Source organism: Antechinus flavipes, chromosome 3 (assembly GCF_016432865.1).
Source record: "Antechinus flavipes isolate AdamAnt ecotype Samford, QLD, Australia chromosome 3, AdamAnt_v2, whole genome shotgun sequence".
NCBI classification, from domain to species: Eukaryota; Metazoa; Chordata; class Mammalia; order Dasyuromorphia; family Dasyuridae; genus Antechinus; species Antechinus flavipes.
The window spans coordinates 525,281,046-525,294,624 of NC_067400.1; the positions used below are offsets into that span (position 1 = coordinate 525,281,046).

At 37.8% G+C, this 13,579-nt stretch overlaps 1 protein-coding gene across 1 annotated transcript in view; it reads right to left on the minus strand.

Annotated features, from left to right (window-relative positions):
- TENM4 (teneurin transmembrane protein 4) overlaps nt 1-13,579 on the minus strand; it is a 1,176,249-nt gene that overhangs the window by 819,734 nt on the left and 342,936 nt on the right. The window lies entirely within an intron of this gene.

The window sequence follows — 13,579 nt, forward strand, 5'->3', positions numbered from 1 at the left end:
AGGCTTGGCAACAACCCCATGAAGCCTGCTAATTGGCTTTGAGATCCCAGGTGCAAGAAAAATGATGATTAGTGGTCCACTACCCAGTAGCCTTGTTGCAAGTCATTCCAGGCCTGGAATTTCAGAGGGCATTTGGGAAAGGGTCACAGACTAGAACTAGAAGGGATATGTGAGGACATCAAGTCCAAACTCATCATGTTACAGATGAGGAAACTGAGGAATAGGGTGACAAAGTATTTTGTTATAGATTTTATTGGTAGTAAGAATCAGAACTGGGATTTGAATCTAGATCTTCTATATATAGTCAGTGCTCTCCCACCCTTTTTTCTTTGTTTCCTCCTCCTTTTCTTCCTTCCTTTCTCCTTCTTCTTTTTCCTCCCTTCCTTCTTCCCTTCCTTCCTTCCTTTCTTCCTCCCTCCCTTCCTTTCTTCATTAATTTATTTATTTTGGAAGGTAATTGGGGTTATATGACTTGCCCAGAGTCCCACAGCTAGTAACTGTTAAGTATCTGAGGCTGGATTTGAATTTAGGCCCAGTGTGCTATTGACTGCATGATCTAGATGCTTCTAGTCAATGTTTTTCCCCCCACCAAACCAAGCAGAGATAGGTCAGTGGCCTTAGGGATTCATATTCTTCTTTGAATGACATAACGGAAAGGAAGGGCTCAGAGGAAAAGGAGGTAGAATGTCAGAATGGGAAAGAAGTCTAGATCTAAAAGCCAAAAGATCTGTGTTCAGGGATATGATATTCAGAGCTTAACAACCAAATTAAAAAAATATGTACAGCACCTTTTTAAGTTACATCTGCATTACCACATTTTCTCCATCACTTTTTTTTTTTTTTTTTGCTGAGGCAATTGGGGTTAAATGACTTGCCCAGAGTCACACAGTCAGGAAATATTAAGTGTCTGAGGCCACATTTGAACTCAGGTCCTCCTGACTTCAAGTCTGTTGCTCTCTGTCCATTATACCAACTAGCTACCCCACTCCATCACTTTCTTAAGCCTAGATAATCAATGAAACAATAAAAGAAGCTATGCATTATAGTGTTTGCCAAAAGTATATAAATGCTCATATTGACTATTTAACAACTGGTTTATTTTTGAGATACAAATCTATTACTTTTCCTCCTAGTACATCACTTTGCTTATGTGTCAAATGACAAGGCTGGGCTGCTTGAGCTTTAAGGATTTAAAGTCAGTCTAAATCTTGTCTCCTTTTAGGATTTTCTGAGTTTAGAAGGACTGTTAGTTACCACTCTACTCCCAGCTCTTCTGCAGGGGAAACCTTTCTCTAGTATCATTCATGTCTCTTGACCAGATGGTAAGATCTCTCTGTAATTTTGTACAAGATGCACCATCTATTTAGGCTTCAGTTGTAAAATTAGGAGTTACTAAGGTACAATTATACACCTTTCAGATTCGCTAAGATGACAGGAAAAGATAATGATGAATGTTGGAGGAAAACTGGGACACTAATACATTGCTGGTGGAGTTGTAAACTGATCCAACCGTTCTGGAGAGCAATTTGGAACTGTGCCCAAAGGACTATCAAACTGTGCATTCCCTTTGATCTAGCAAAGTTTCTACTGGGTCTGTATCTTAAAGAGATTATAAAAAGGGGAAAAGCATGTATGTGTGCAAAAATGTTTGTGGCAGCCCTTTTTGTAGTGATAAGAAACTGGACACTGAATGGATGCCCATCAATTGGAGAATGGCTGAATAAGTTATAGTATATGAATGTTATAGAATATTATTGTTCTATAAGAAACCATCAGCAGGATGATTTTAGAAAGGCCTGGAGAGATTTACATGAACTGATGCTAAATGAAGTGAGTAGAACCAAGAGAACATTTTACACTGCAACAGCAAGATTATATGATGATCAATTCTGATGGTTCTCTTCAACAATGAGATTATTGAGATCACTTCCAATGGTCTTGTGATGACCATTGTGAAGAGGTGGTGACCTTGTGAAGAGGGCCATCTGTACTCAGAGAATGTATATCACAACATAGGATTTCACTTTTTTATTGTTGTTTGCTTGCATTTTGTTTTCTTTCCATTTTTTTTCCTTTTTGATCTGATTTTTCTTGTGCAGCAATATAATTGTGGAAATATGTATAGAAGAATTGTACATGTTTAACATATATTGGCTTATTTGCCAGCTAGGGGATGGGGTGGGGGGAAATGGAGGGAAAAATTGGAACACAAGGTTTTGCAAGGGGGAATGTTGAAAAAGACTTGATATGTTTTGAAAATAAAAAGCTTTAATAAAAAGGAAGTATAAACAAAAAAAGGTAAAATTAGGAGTTGGACGAAACAAATGACTTTTCAAGCCCCTTTCAGTTCTGAGTCCAATGATCCAGATAATAAAATATGGGTCCATCCTGGTTTAGTAGAAAAAGCCAACAGAGAAACTAGGTGCTGTAGAGGCTAGAGTGCCCAGCCTGAAGTCAGGAGGATTCATCTTCCAGAGTTCAAACCTGGCTTAGGCACTTACCAGTTGTGTGATCCTGGGCAAGTCACTTACCCCCATTTGTCTCAATTTCCTCATCTGTAAAATGAACTGGAAAAGGAAATGGAAAGCCATTCTAGTATCTTTGCCAGGAAAATGCCAAATAGGGTTTAAGGGAGTTGGACATGATTGAAATGATTGAACAATAACTTTGGACTTGAGGGGTATTGCTCTCTACTTTGATATCTTTGTCATTGTTATTGAGTAGCTTCAATAGTTAATCCAGACTCTTCTTGACTCCATGGACCACACTCTCTATCAGATTTTCTTGGTCAAGTACTTGCCATTTCCTTCTCCAGTGGATTAAAACAAACAGGGTTTGTGACTTGCCTAGCCCCATACAGTTAAAAAACATCTGAGACCATGTTTGAACTCAGATCTTCCTGACTTCAGGATAATGTTCTATTCATTTAGCCATCTAGCTGTCCACAAACGCATACCTGCCACTAAAGACTCCCTTTCCCATTGTCCCTGTCCAATCCCAATGAATTTTTCTTAGTATGCTAGACAAGATTGAATCCTGCCTTTGTTATGTATGTCTGAGACATGTAGGATTCAGATTCCACCAAGAGGAGGAGAAAAGGCTAGATTGCTTTTGGGAAGCTGAGAAACTCCTTTAATGATCCCAAGCTTCTCCTAAACCGAAGGCATATATTTTTAATACTAATGTTTTATTGGCATTGTTTTATGGCAATGGGACAACAAACACACCTGAAAATGAATCTCTCTCAGAAACCAATGGAAAGAAGCCTGGTGTGGTTGTGAACAGACAAAAATATGTAGCTGATGGAGAACTTAAAAAAATGGAAGTAAAGTCAATATTGAGAATATAAGAAATCTTAGGTAGGGAGGTAATATGTCACATAGTAAGAGTGATGGATGGAAGGTCAGAGTACTCCACTGCTATATGTGGTAATGTCATGGGAATTAAAGAAGTCCGTGAACACACAACATGGACTCCCTGTGGTAAATGCAGAAAAGACATGTACTAGATAGGTAGGCATGGTTAGGGTATGATTTATATCTTGGGAAGACTCATATAAAAATGATAAGATTAGAGACTCATTTATGTATATATATCTGGAACTGTATGTTAACACAAAGATAAATGTGAAATAATCTCTGCCCTTAAGAAACTTGTGTTCTATTTGGAGAATCAATATGTAAACAGATATGTCAAGAAACAGATACAAAATAAATATGATAATAATAGTTACATATATATATGTATATAATACACAGTGCTTTCAAGTCTGGAAAGTATTTTACTTAAATCTACACAAGTGAACAAACACTTTATTCACTTCCATATTGTGGGGGTTAGGGGTATGGAGTACCCCCAACCTGGAAATTCCACATAAGATTTTTTGGCCCTTGCTTTGTACCAAAGGAAAAAAATCTGAATTTTTTCTTTTTTCTTTTAAGGGCTGTTTACAATATGTTATTATAAAATTTGGGTTGATGTTATATTTTATGCATTTTTGAGTTTCTAATCTTTGTCTGTATCATCTGCTAGACTTTGTGTATAGTCTATAGCTTCTGCAAAATTCTCCCCAAATTCCAAATTCAATTTCTTATGTTGACCTGTGATTAACTGAAACCACGATGGGGAAAGCCATGATGTAGAAGTGATAACTGTACCTGCTTTGTACCAGCAACTGTGTTAAGTGTTGGGTATACAAAGAAAGAAAAAAAAAACAATCTTGCTCTTTAAGATTGTCTAATTAATGGAGGAGACAAAATGCAAGCAACAAGTAAGCACGTTATTTGAGAAATTATAGGTGATTCACAGAAGGAATGCACTAGCATTGATGGGGATTGGAAAGATTTCTTATAGAAAGTGGAATTTTAGATGGAATTTATATTTTCTCTCATCTGATCACATACACAGTAATTTCAGAGGGAGGCAGGCAGAAGTAACAACTGGAAGAATCAGGAAATGATTTTTGTGGATCATGGAACTGCTGTTGAGTATCAAGAGTGTATCATAGGCATGGAAGATAGTCTGAGAAGAAACAGAGAGACCTGGGTCGGAAGTCTGACAGAATGTGGGGTCCCTAATACCCTGAGTCCATGAAATAATCCATTAAGGGATGAGATAGAGGTAGACAGGGAAAGAGAGAGGGTATGACTGAAATGAAATAAAAAACAGGGAAGCAAGACCAGAGGGGAATAAGGTCCATAGGACCATAAATAGATTAAACCAGAGGTCACGGAATCCAACTCTTTCACTTTTTAAAAATAAGGGCAATTAGACTATATGGCCTCTAAGATATCTTCCAGCTTTGATACTGTATAGCTATTTGGTTCCATGTTTGATCACAAGAGACTTTTGTGTAGTATATAATTAATAAATTGCTGATGTATTGAATTGATTCTAAGGTCCTATTCATTCACTTAAGTAAAAGTTAGGGCAAGGAATTGCCCAGAAAACAATAAATGCTTATGAAATAAACATCTGCTGATAGATGAAAGATCAGCAAGGCCAGAGTGGGAAGGAAGATGAGAGGGAGAAGAGCTTTGGCAGTCCCATGTAACACTTCCCCCTCCCCTCCGAGCTTTAGACTTTTGCTATCAAAAAAGAAGTCCTGGCACAGAAATATGAGATGCTTACTATCATCCGGAGGTCAGCTTTCCTGATGATACCTCACAGGCATTATATATGAGTGTTCCATCCATGCCAATGATTAATGGCTAAAGGCTAGCCAATGTTGAAGCATCTCATGCGACAGACATTTTGGGATGAAGATGCATCATCACCATCATCATCATCTCATCATCACCTTCACCATCATCATCATCAATATCATGTCAGAGTTGAAGCAATTTATGAAGAAGAAACTTTGAGATAGTGATACACAGTAAAATAATAAAAATAATATTAACTAACATTTTTATAGCACCTACTAGGTTCCAGGCACTCTGCTAAGTGATTTTTTACAGCTGTATTATTTAATCCTCCCAACTACTATGAGAGGCAGATGCTATTTTTATCTCATTTTGCAGATGAGGAAACTGAAACAAACGGAAGTTAAGTTAATTGCCAGGATGGTCACAGAACTAAAAAGTATCTGAGGCCATATTTGAACAGAGGTCTTCCTAGACCTAGACCTTAGACTTTAACTTCTAAGTCACCTAGAAGTTTAGGACAAACTCTGAGTTCAATATAGCTATGAAATTTGGCTTTGTCCCTGAAGAAGGGAAAAGTGCAGCAAAGTGGAAAGAATCCTAATCCTGGCTCTGCTCCTTAGGATGTGAAGTCACTTAACTTAGCCTCTACAAAACAGTTATTCCCTCTGGTCTCTTGGTTTAGCTTACTAAGCTGTCAAGGCTTCATTCTTCTTTCCAAAATATATCAAGTATTTGGGTTTACCTGATCTCCAAATCACAAGGTCCTGGCTCCACCTGGATAAAAAAAGGAAGCAAGCATCCAGGCCTTTTTAACCTTGTATTAATTCTCAAGGGGGAATTATTCTTTGGTGTTAGATTGGGGTTGTTTGGGACAGAGCTGATATCCGAAAACATTCATGTTGTATCCTCCTTCGATCCAGAGGCAGAGAAAACCTAAGTACTGCACGTGTTGGAAAGAATTAAGTCTGGCAGTTCCTGAAGGCCATTCCAGGAAGAATGTGAATTGTAGAAAAGTGGTTGCTTAAACCCTGGAATTATAATGGCAATTGGAAACGGAAAAGTCTGGGAACTTTCTTCTAACTTTTGATTAAAGCTTTTGGGAGGTTGTTTTTTCTGGCTGGCAGATAATGAACCATTGAGACGATTTGATGCTGGCACTCTCTGCACTGCCATGTGCCAGGTACAGGGCAGACAGGTGCAGTCACTGTGCCAAAGTGGATCTCTCTGATGCTTTTTTAACCCCTTTTTAGGCCCAGAGAAAAAATTTTGTTGGGAGGGACCCTGGAATGAGAATGGTAACTAGCAATTTGGTTGCCTAGGGTTGGAGAAAATGCCAGGAAATACCACCCCTCCCCTTCCAAATCAAATTTTCAAGACATATTCAGTCAAGTAGAGGTGAGAGAAGGAAATATCCTTGGACAACAGCACCCATGAGGGTGGAGGAGTAGGCTTGGGGTGTGGTCATGGGGAGGAAGTATACCATCTGGCAGCTTCTTTTTTTAACTAATTATTCTTGGTAACTAGGTGCTGCTGAATGACTGCAAATACAGTCCATATCCACAAAATTCATTATGGTTCTGCTTAAAACAGAAAATCAGAGTTAAAAAGGATCTTATAGACTATTAAATGTTAGAGTTATAGAGAATATTTAGAAAACAAAATGTTGGAAGTGCAACAGACTTTAGAACAGAGAAGGCAAAGTTAAGAAGGGTCTTTGAATACAAAATTTTAGAGCTGCATAGGATATTTAGAACCCAGAGTGTTAGAAATAGAGGAATACTTAGAAAATAGAATGCCACTGCTGGTAGATCCTTTAAAGAACAGAACCCCAGAGCTGGGAAGGCTGTGAGAACCCAGAATGTCAGAAACAGAAGGAACCTTAGAACATAGAATGTTATTACTAATAGGGCCCTTAGAAAATAGAATATCACACCTGGGAAAGCCCTTAGAATGCATAATGTTAGAAACTGATGAAATCCCAGAACATAGAATGTCAGAGTTGGGAGGATCTTTAGAGCATAGACAAATAAAAGTGCAAGGAAACCTTAGAATACAGAAACGGGTAACAACACAGAGCATAAGATTCCCGTGTGAATGTGGAACACAGAACGTTAGCGCAGAATACACTAGAATAATAGAAATAGAAGTAACCTTTTAACTTAGAATATAGATACTGGCAGGGAAATAACAAATAGGATATTAGAACATAGGACACAGAATATTAGACCTTAAAAGGACTTTAGAACATAGAAAATTAGAATTTAGTACACAGAATTTCAAAGCTGGAAAATTTTGGAGCTCAAACTTTATAGTTCACTAAAATTCAGAAATAGGAAGTCACAGTGACTCAGTTACAGCAAAGCCAGGGCTTGAACCCATTCCTCCTGCTTTCAAATTTAGGGCCTTTTCCACCATCACAGAGATCTTTGATGGTTCTGCCATATACTGTCACCAATAAAGTCTAAAACAGAGATTCCTAGCTCCTTTAGAGTCACGACGTCATGTTTCTGTTGGCTTAATCTGGCAATGCCATCTTATACTAGATATATTTATTTTTAACCTTTCAGTGAAATAAAATTAATTTTGTTTTGAAAGTTCTGCAACAGCCCTTTGGATCACTGAAGACAGACACCTGGTAGAATTGCAAAAGCACAGCTGGGAACAGTCAGCCTCCAGGGTGTCCAATAAATATTAAGCTTAAATAAATGTCATTCCACAGGCCTAGGCCCCTTTCCCTCTCTCTCCACCCCCATAGTAACCCATACTGTTATATGTGTTACAGGTGTGCATTTACCTATGGAAAAACAAATCAAACCTTAATCACAGATGCAGGAACTTTATGAAATAATGCTCAGGGTAAGGGAAAACACGATTAATGTGGAAAATATTGCCTGCAGTTATATAATTTTGTTTCTTTAGGCCAGGCAAACCATACCCCAACCTTTAAAGTACAGTTGAAATCCCATCTTCAGATCCAGAACCTTTCTTTCCTCCTTTAGACTGTATTAATCTCCCTGTTTCCTAAAAGACTTAGTATGAATAAAAACATCTATTTGGCATCTTAAGGTTGCAAAGTAGGATTTTGAATATAATACTTATTGTTTGTCTATAGAATAATAATGATTACAATAAGAATAGTTAGTATTTACATAGTGGCTTAAGGTTTGCAAGATACTTTATAAATATTATTCCATTTCAGTCTCATAAAAACTTTAGAGATAATGCTATTATTATCCCCATTTTATAGATAGGGAAAACTGAAGCAGGGAGAGGTTAACTGATTTCCTTTGGGAGTTACAGAGCCACTAAGTTTTTGAACTGAAGTCTTCCTGAATCCAGTCTCTATCCATAATATCAACTTAGTATTAATTATGCATTGATTGGGATCTATATTTTAGGAAAATTATTCATAACTTAGAGCCTATCTAGAAAGACAGGTGATCAAGATGCAGAGGAAACCATTATGCCATATTTATTCAGTCATTTTTAGTCATGGCCATCTGTTAATAACCCTATTTGGAATTTTCTTAGCAAAGATACTATATAGCCAATTCTTTCTCCAGCTCTTTTTTATAGATGAGGAAACTGAGGCAAGCAGGGTTAATTGAATCATACACAGCAAGCAAATGTTTGAATTTGAATTCATGAAGATGAGTCTCTCTGATTCTAAGCCATACTTTGTCCACTGTCCTATGTAGCTGTCCTTGGAATCGGAGGACTTAGGGGCTTAAATATGAGAACTGCTCTTTGGTTTCTGTGTGTTTCAGGGGCAAATAAATTAGTTTCCTTGGGACTCAGTTTTCTCTACTGGAAAAGGAAGTAGATGGATTAAATGACTTGTTTTCTTAGTTTCTATGATCCTGTGGAGAAGATCAGCAAGGAGGAGTGATTTGTCCAACAGTACCCTGTTTTCAAGGTAGGAACAAAACTAAAGAGTAGACTCAGAAATAACAAAGAAAATCAAACTTGGTTACATAGAAGATACTATAATGTAACAAAGAGAATGTTGGTTATGGGTTCAAATTAAGAATTTGATAGTCTCTATTGTGTAACAGTGGGTGAGCCACTCCTCCAAGAACCCAATTCCTCCCTTGGAGAATGGGAACAATAAATATATGATGCTTCCTGACATGCTGGATGCTTGTATTCAAGAATCTTGGGTTAGAATCCTGTAATGTTCTTCTCTATAATGTAATATTCTCTGGGACCAGGTTTCTTGGGGGGCTTCTGGAGGCATCCAGTAACCATCACAAGTGCAGCCAGGGATTAAAGTCCAGATCCTTTATTGTTTCCTTCAAAATAGTCCAGTTATGGATGCCCATCAATTGGAGAATGGCTGGGTAAATTGTGGTATATGAATGTTATGGAATATTATTTTTCTGTAAGAAATGACCAGCATGATGAATACAGAGAGACTTGGAGAGACTTACATGAACTGATGCTAAGTGAAATGAGCAGAACCAGGAGATCATTATATACCTCAACAATGATACTGTATGAGGATGTATCTGATGGAAGTAGATTTCTGTGACAAAGAGATCTAACTCAGTTTCAATTGATCAATGATGGACAGAAGCAGCTACACCCAAAGAAAAAACACTGGGAAATGAATGTAAACTATTTGCATTTTTGTTTTTCTTCCCAGGTTATTTTTACCTTCTGAATCCAATTCTCCCTATGCAACAAGAGAACTGTTCAGCTCTGCACATATATATTGTATCTAGGATATACTGCAACATATTTTACATATATAGGACTGCTTGCCATCAAGGGGCGGGGGTGGAGGCAGGGAGGGGAAAAATCGGAACAGAAGTGAGTGCAAGGGATAATGTTGTAAAAAATTATCCTGGCATGGGTTCTGTCAATAAAAAGTTATTATAAAATAAACAAAAAACAAAATAGCCCAGTTAGCTTTCTTAGAGGCCTGCCTCTTTCCTTGGTTCTGAGAGCTCTTGTCTCTAATCCTTTGTCTCTCCAGCTTCAGCCTCCAGCCAGCACAAAGGTGGAAAATGGAATGAATCTGTCTCTGCCTCCGAGAGTGGGCTTGTCCTCTTTGACTTGTGAATCTCCCAGACTGAATTCTGATTGAGGCTCCTAGCTTATATATGCTCTCTTAAAGGTGTGAATCTTGTAGAGCTTTAATAAGTACTAAATACATTAGTGAACTAGAGAACTGTTATGTCCCATGCTAAATTTGATAATTATTGTCTCTATAAATTCCAGTGACTTAGCACCTTAAAAGAATTCTAACAGAATCCTATCTCTAACAGCTATGTAAGCATATTGGTCACTTAACCTCTTTCAGGTTCAATTTACTCTTCTCTAAAATGGGAATAATAATGTCTATAGTAAATAACCCCACATAGTTTTTATGGGACTGAAATGGGAAAATACAGAATGTCCCAAAAGTTTTATTGCAGTTTTAAATTAAGCTTTTAAGCATGATAAGACTTTTGAGACACCCTATTTAGTTGTACTACTTTACAAATTATATAAATAAAAATTATATAAAGTATTATTTAACATGCAAGAAATCATGTAAAAAGCATTACATAAAATATAAAAGTACTATATAATTTATAGGAAAGAATTACATAAATTATACAAAAGAATTACATAAATTATAGAAAACCATTATGTAAATTACATAAAAGTATTATCTTAATTATATAATTATTATTGTTGTTTCTTAGTGCTACACTTGCTGTCTATGTGAATTTAGGCAATTTCCTAAACTCACTCCTCATTTCTGGTTTGCTCCACAGAGTTATAGGAACTAAGAACAGAACAAAGCTCATTTAATTCATCTACTTCATTTTCTAGTAAAGTGAGGCCCAGAAAAACTAATTTACTTGCTCCAGAACAGAAAGAAATTAAAGAACAGTTTTTATATTTAACTTCAAACAACTTCCTAGACTTACTCACTAAGTGACTATTTGTGTTGGAGGAAGTGCACACATGAGACGCTACCTATGCTGAGAAAAAAATTGAGTTGTTTCCCATATTGGAATCTTCTTTGCACAATCTACTTCAAAGGATGATGGTAAAGAAAGGGCTTTGCAAAGTGTAAAATTCTGCAGAAATGTGAGCTGCTATTATTATGTCTGGTCTCCTACTTGGAGAAGGAAAGGCTGAAACTGCTGGCTAAATCAGGGATTAGGGGCTGCCTGTGTATGTCATCTGTTCCTAAGATCCCTACCGGTCTTCTCTTCCCCTGAATGTGCAGATGTGTGTATTCAAACTCCAAAACACTGACCCTCTAACCCAAAGGGGTCATGACTGTCTGGCAGCTAAGGAGTTGTATTTCCCCATGAGTTAAAATGATCTGGAGCCTGACTTGTGGCCTGATGGTGGTGATCATATGGCAAGTCCAGACATAAGCAATCCCATGGGTAGAGATGGGATTCCTTAGCCAAAGCGGTTGTGCTAGATTCTGTGGCTAACTATAGATGTGTTGAGTTGTGATTCTCCTGCTCTGTGAGTAGACAATTCTGTGTTCTGTTTGATGTTGGGTATTATAGCATTTTAACCTGAGCTAAAGTTGGCAATACCTTAGGATAAGGATCACAGTTATGGAGTTAGAAGGTCGGTTAATCAGTTAATGAGAATTTTTAAAGTGTTCCTCATTTGCCAGCCAGGTACTCTGCTAAGCACTGGAAATTTTACTTGCCCTCAAGAAGCTCAAATTCTAAAGGGGGAGACAATCCGTAAATATGCCAATATAAGGAAGACATATGCAGAATAGTTGGAAGAGACAAAGATGGAGAGACAGAGACAGTGACAGAGACTGGGAGAGAGAAGAAAGAAGAAGGATGGAGAAGGAGGGAACAGAGGAATAAAAAATGGAGAAGGTGAAATTTCAGTTGATTCCTGAATGAGGTTCAGAGGCTATCTGATCCAACCCCCTTTTATTCATTCATCTGATTGTTTATTTGTTCATTCATTCCCTCATTTGTTTGAAGATGCTAAGTTCCAAGGGAATTATGTGGCTTGCCCAAGGTCACATTTTTAGTTGCCAAGCCAGGGCTGATTCATCTAAGGTCCTTTGATTCTAGAGATAGTTCTCCATGGGGAGCTCAGGGTAGAGAAAGCACTTGTTATTGAGGAAGGGAGTAGGGCCCAAGGGCAGGTACTGAAGTTCTGATTGAGGGCATGACCAAGGAGGGAGCAAGAAGAGTTTGACAGACTAGTCTCTTGTGGATACAAGGAAGTTTCTGTAGAAGAATGGATCAGCATCACCATAGGCAGAGGCAGGAATGAGCTTCCTTGTTAAAAGGAGTTTGGCACATATTGGAAAGCATTTTTTGGTGCCCAAAGTCTCCCTGGGAGATACTCTCTTTTTACCTCTTCCTCTTTTGATTTTCAAAGGTGTCATCCCAGGGGCCCAGAAATTAGGGACTGAGAAAGGCCTTTTGTAATACCATTCCATTCTATAATATTCTAGTCTGGAAAGAGTGCTAGATTTGTATTTCTAAGACTTAGATTTTAATTCTACTTCTTTCCTTAAGTTTTAATTATGGCTATGTAATTCTTGACAAGTTTATCTATTTCTTTGGACTTTTCCTCATCTGTAAATTGAAGGTTGGACTAGATTATTTCTAATCTCCCATATTTAAGTGTTATGACCCTATGATTCTATTATAATCAGAACCTCGTGGAAAATACAAAGATTTGTAGCCTAGTAGTCCCTACCAGAGAATTGTGAATGAAAAATGGATTTGTTTTAGAGGAAGTTAGGGATAACGGTAGGATCTTAACTCTGATACTGGAAGGGACCTCAGGGACTAAGTACAATCTGCCCATTTTACAGATAAGGAACCTGATACCCAAAGTGGTTAAAATAATTTGTTCAATATCATACAGCTAGTAATTGGAAATAGTTGAGTATTCATCCTAGGACTAGAAGATTGAGAGAATGGGGGAGGAGTCTGACTATCCTGAAGGCCAGACTAGTATTACAATGAGAGGGGCAGAGGGAGAATTCTATCTCAGCACCTGTTAGAAAATAGACCTGTTAAGGAATGAGTAAAGAAAATCTGAAGTAGATCTGGGCTGAAGCTCAAAAGGGCTGCTCTAAAGCTGTGTTTTGGCCCTATTCCTACCTGGCAGAAGGGGAAAGGGCTGGGTTCCTTCCAGAGCACAGTTCACAGGCTGATTTGAACTCAGCTGTTTCTCTCTGAATGGGGTCAACATTTTACTCTGGTAATTGCTGGAGTGAATTGATTGTTACTGAAAAAACTCCTTCCTAAACTCAGTTACTTGACCCTGGAGCAAATCCTCAATGGCTCCCTCTTGCCTGTAACAGAAAATACAAACCACGTATTCTGGTATTTAAAACCTTCCACCATCTGACTCTGGCTCACCTTTCCTGCCATTATTTCTCTTCAAACAGTCTATTTTGGAGGCAAACTAGATTGTTTTCCAAATACAAT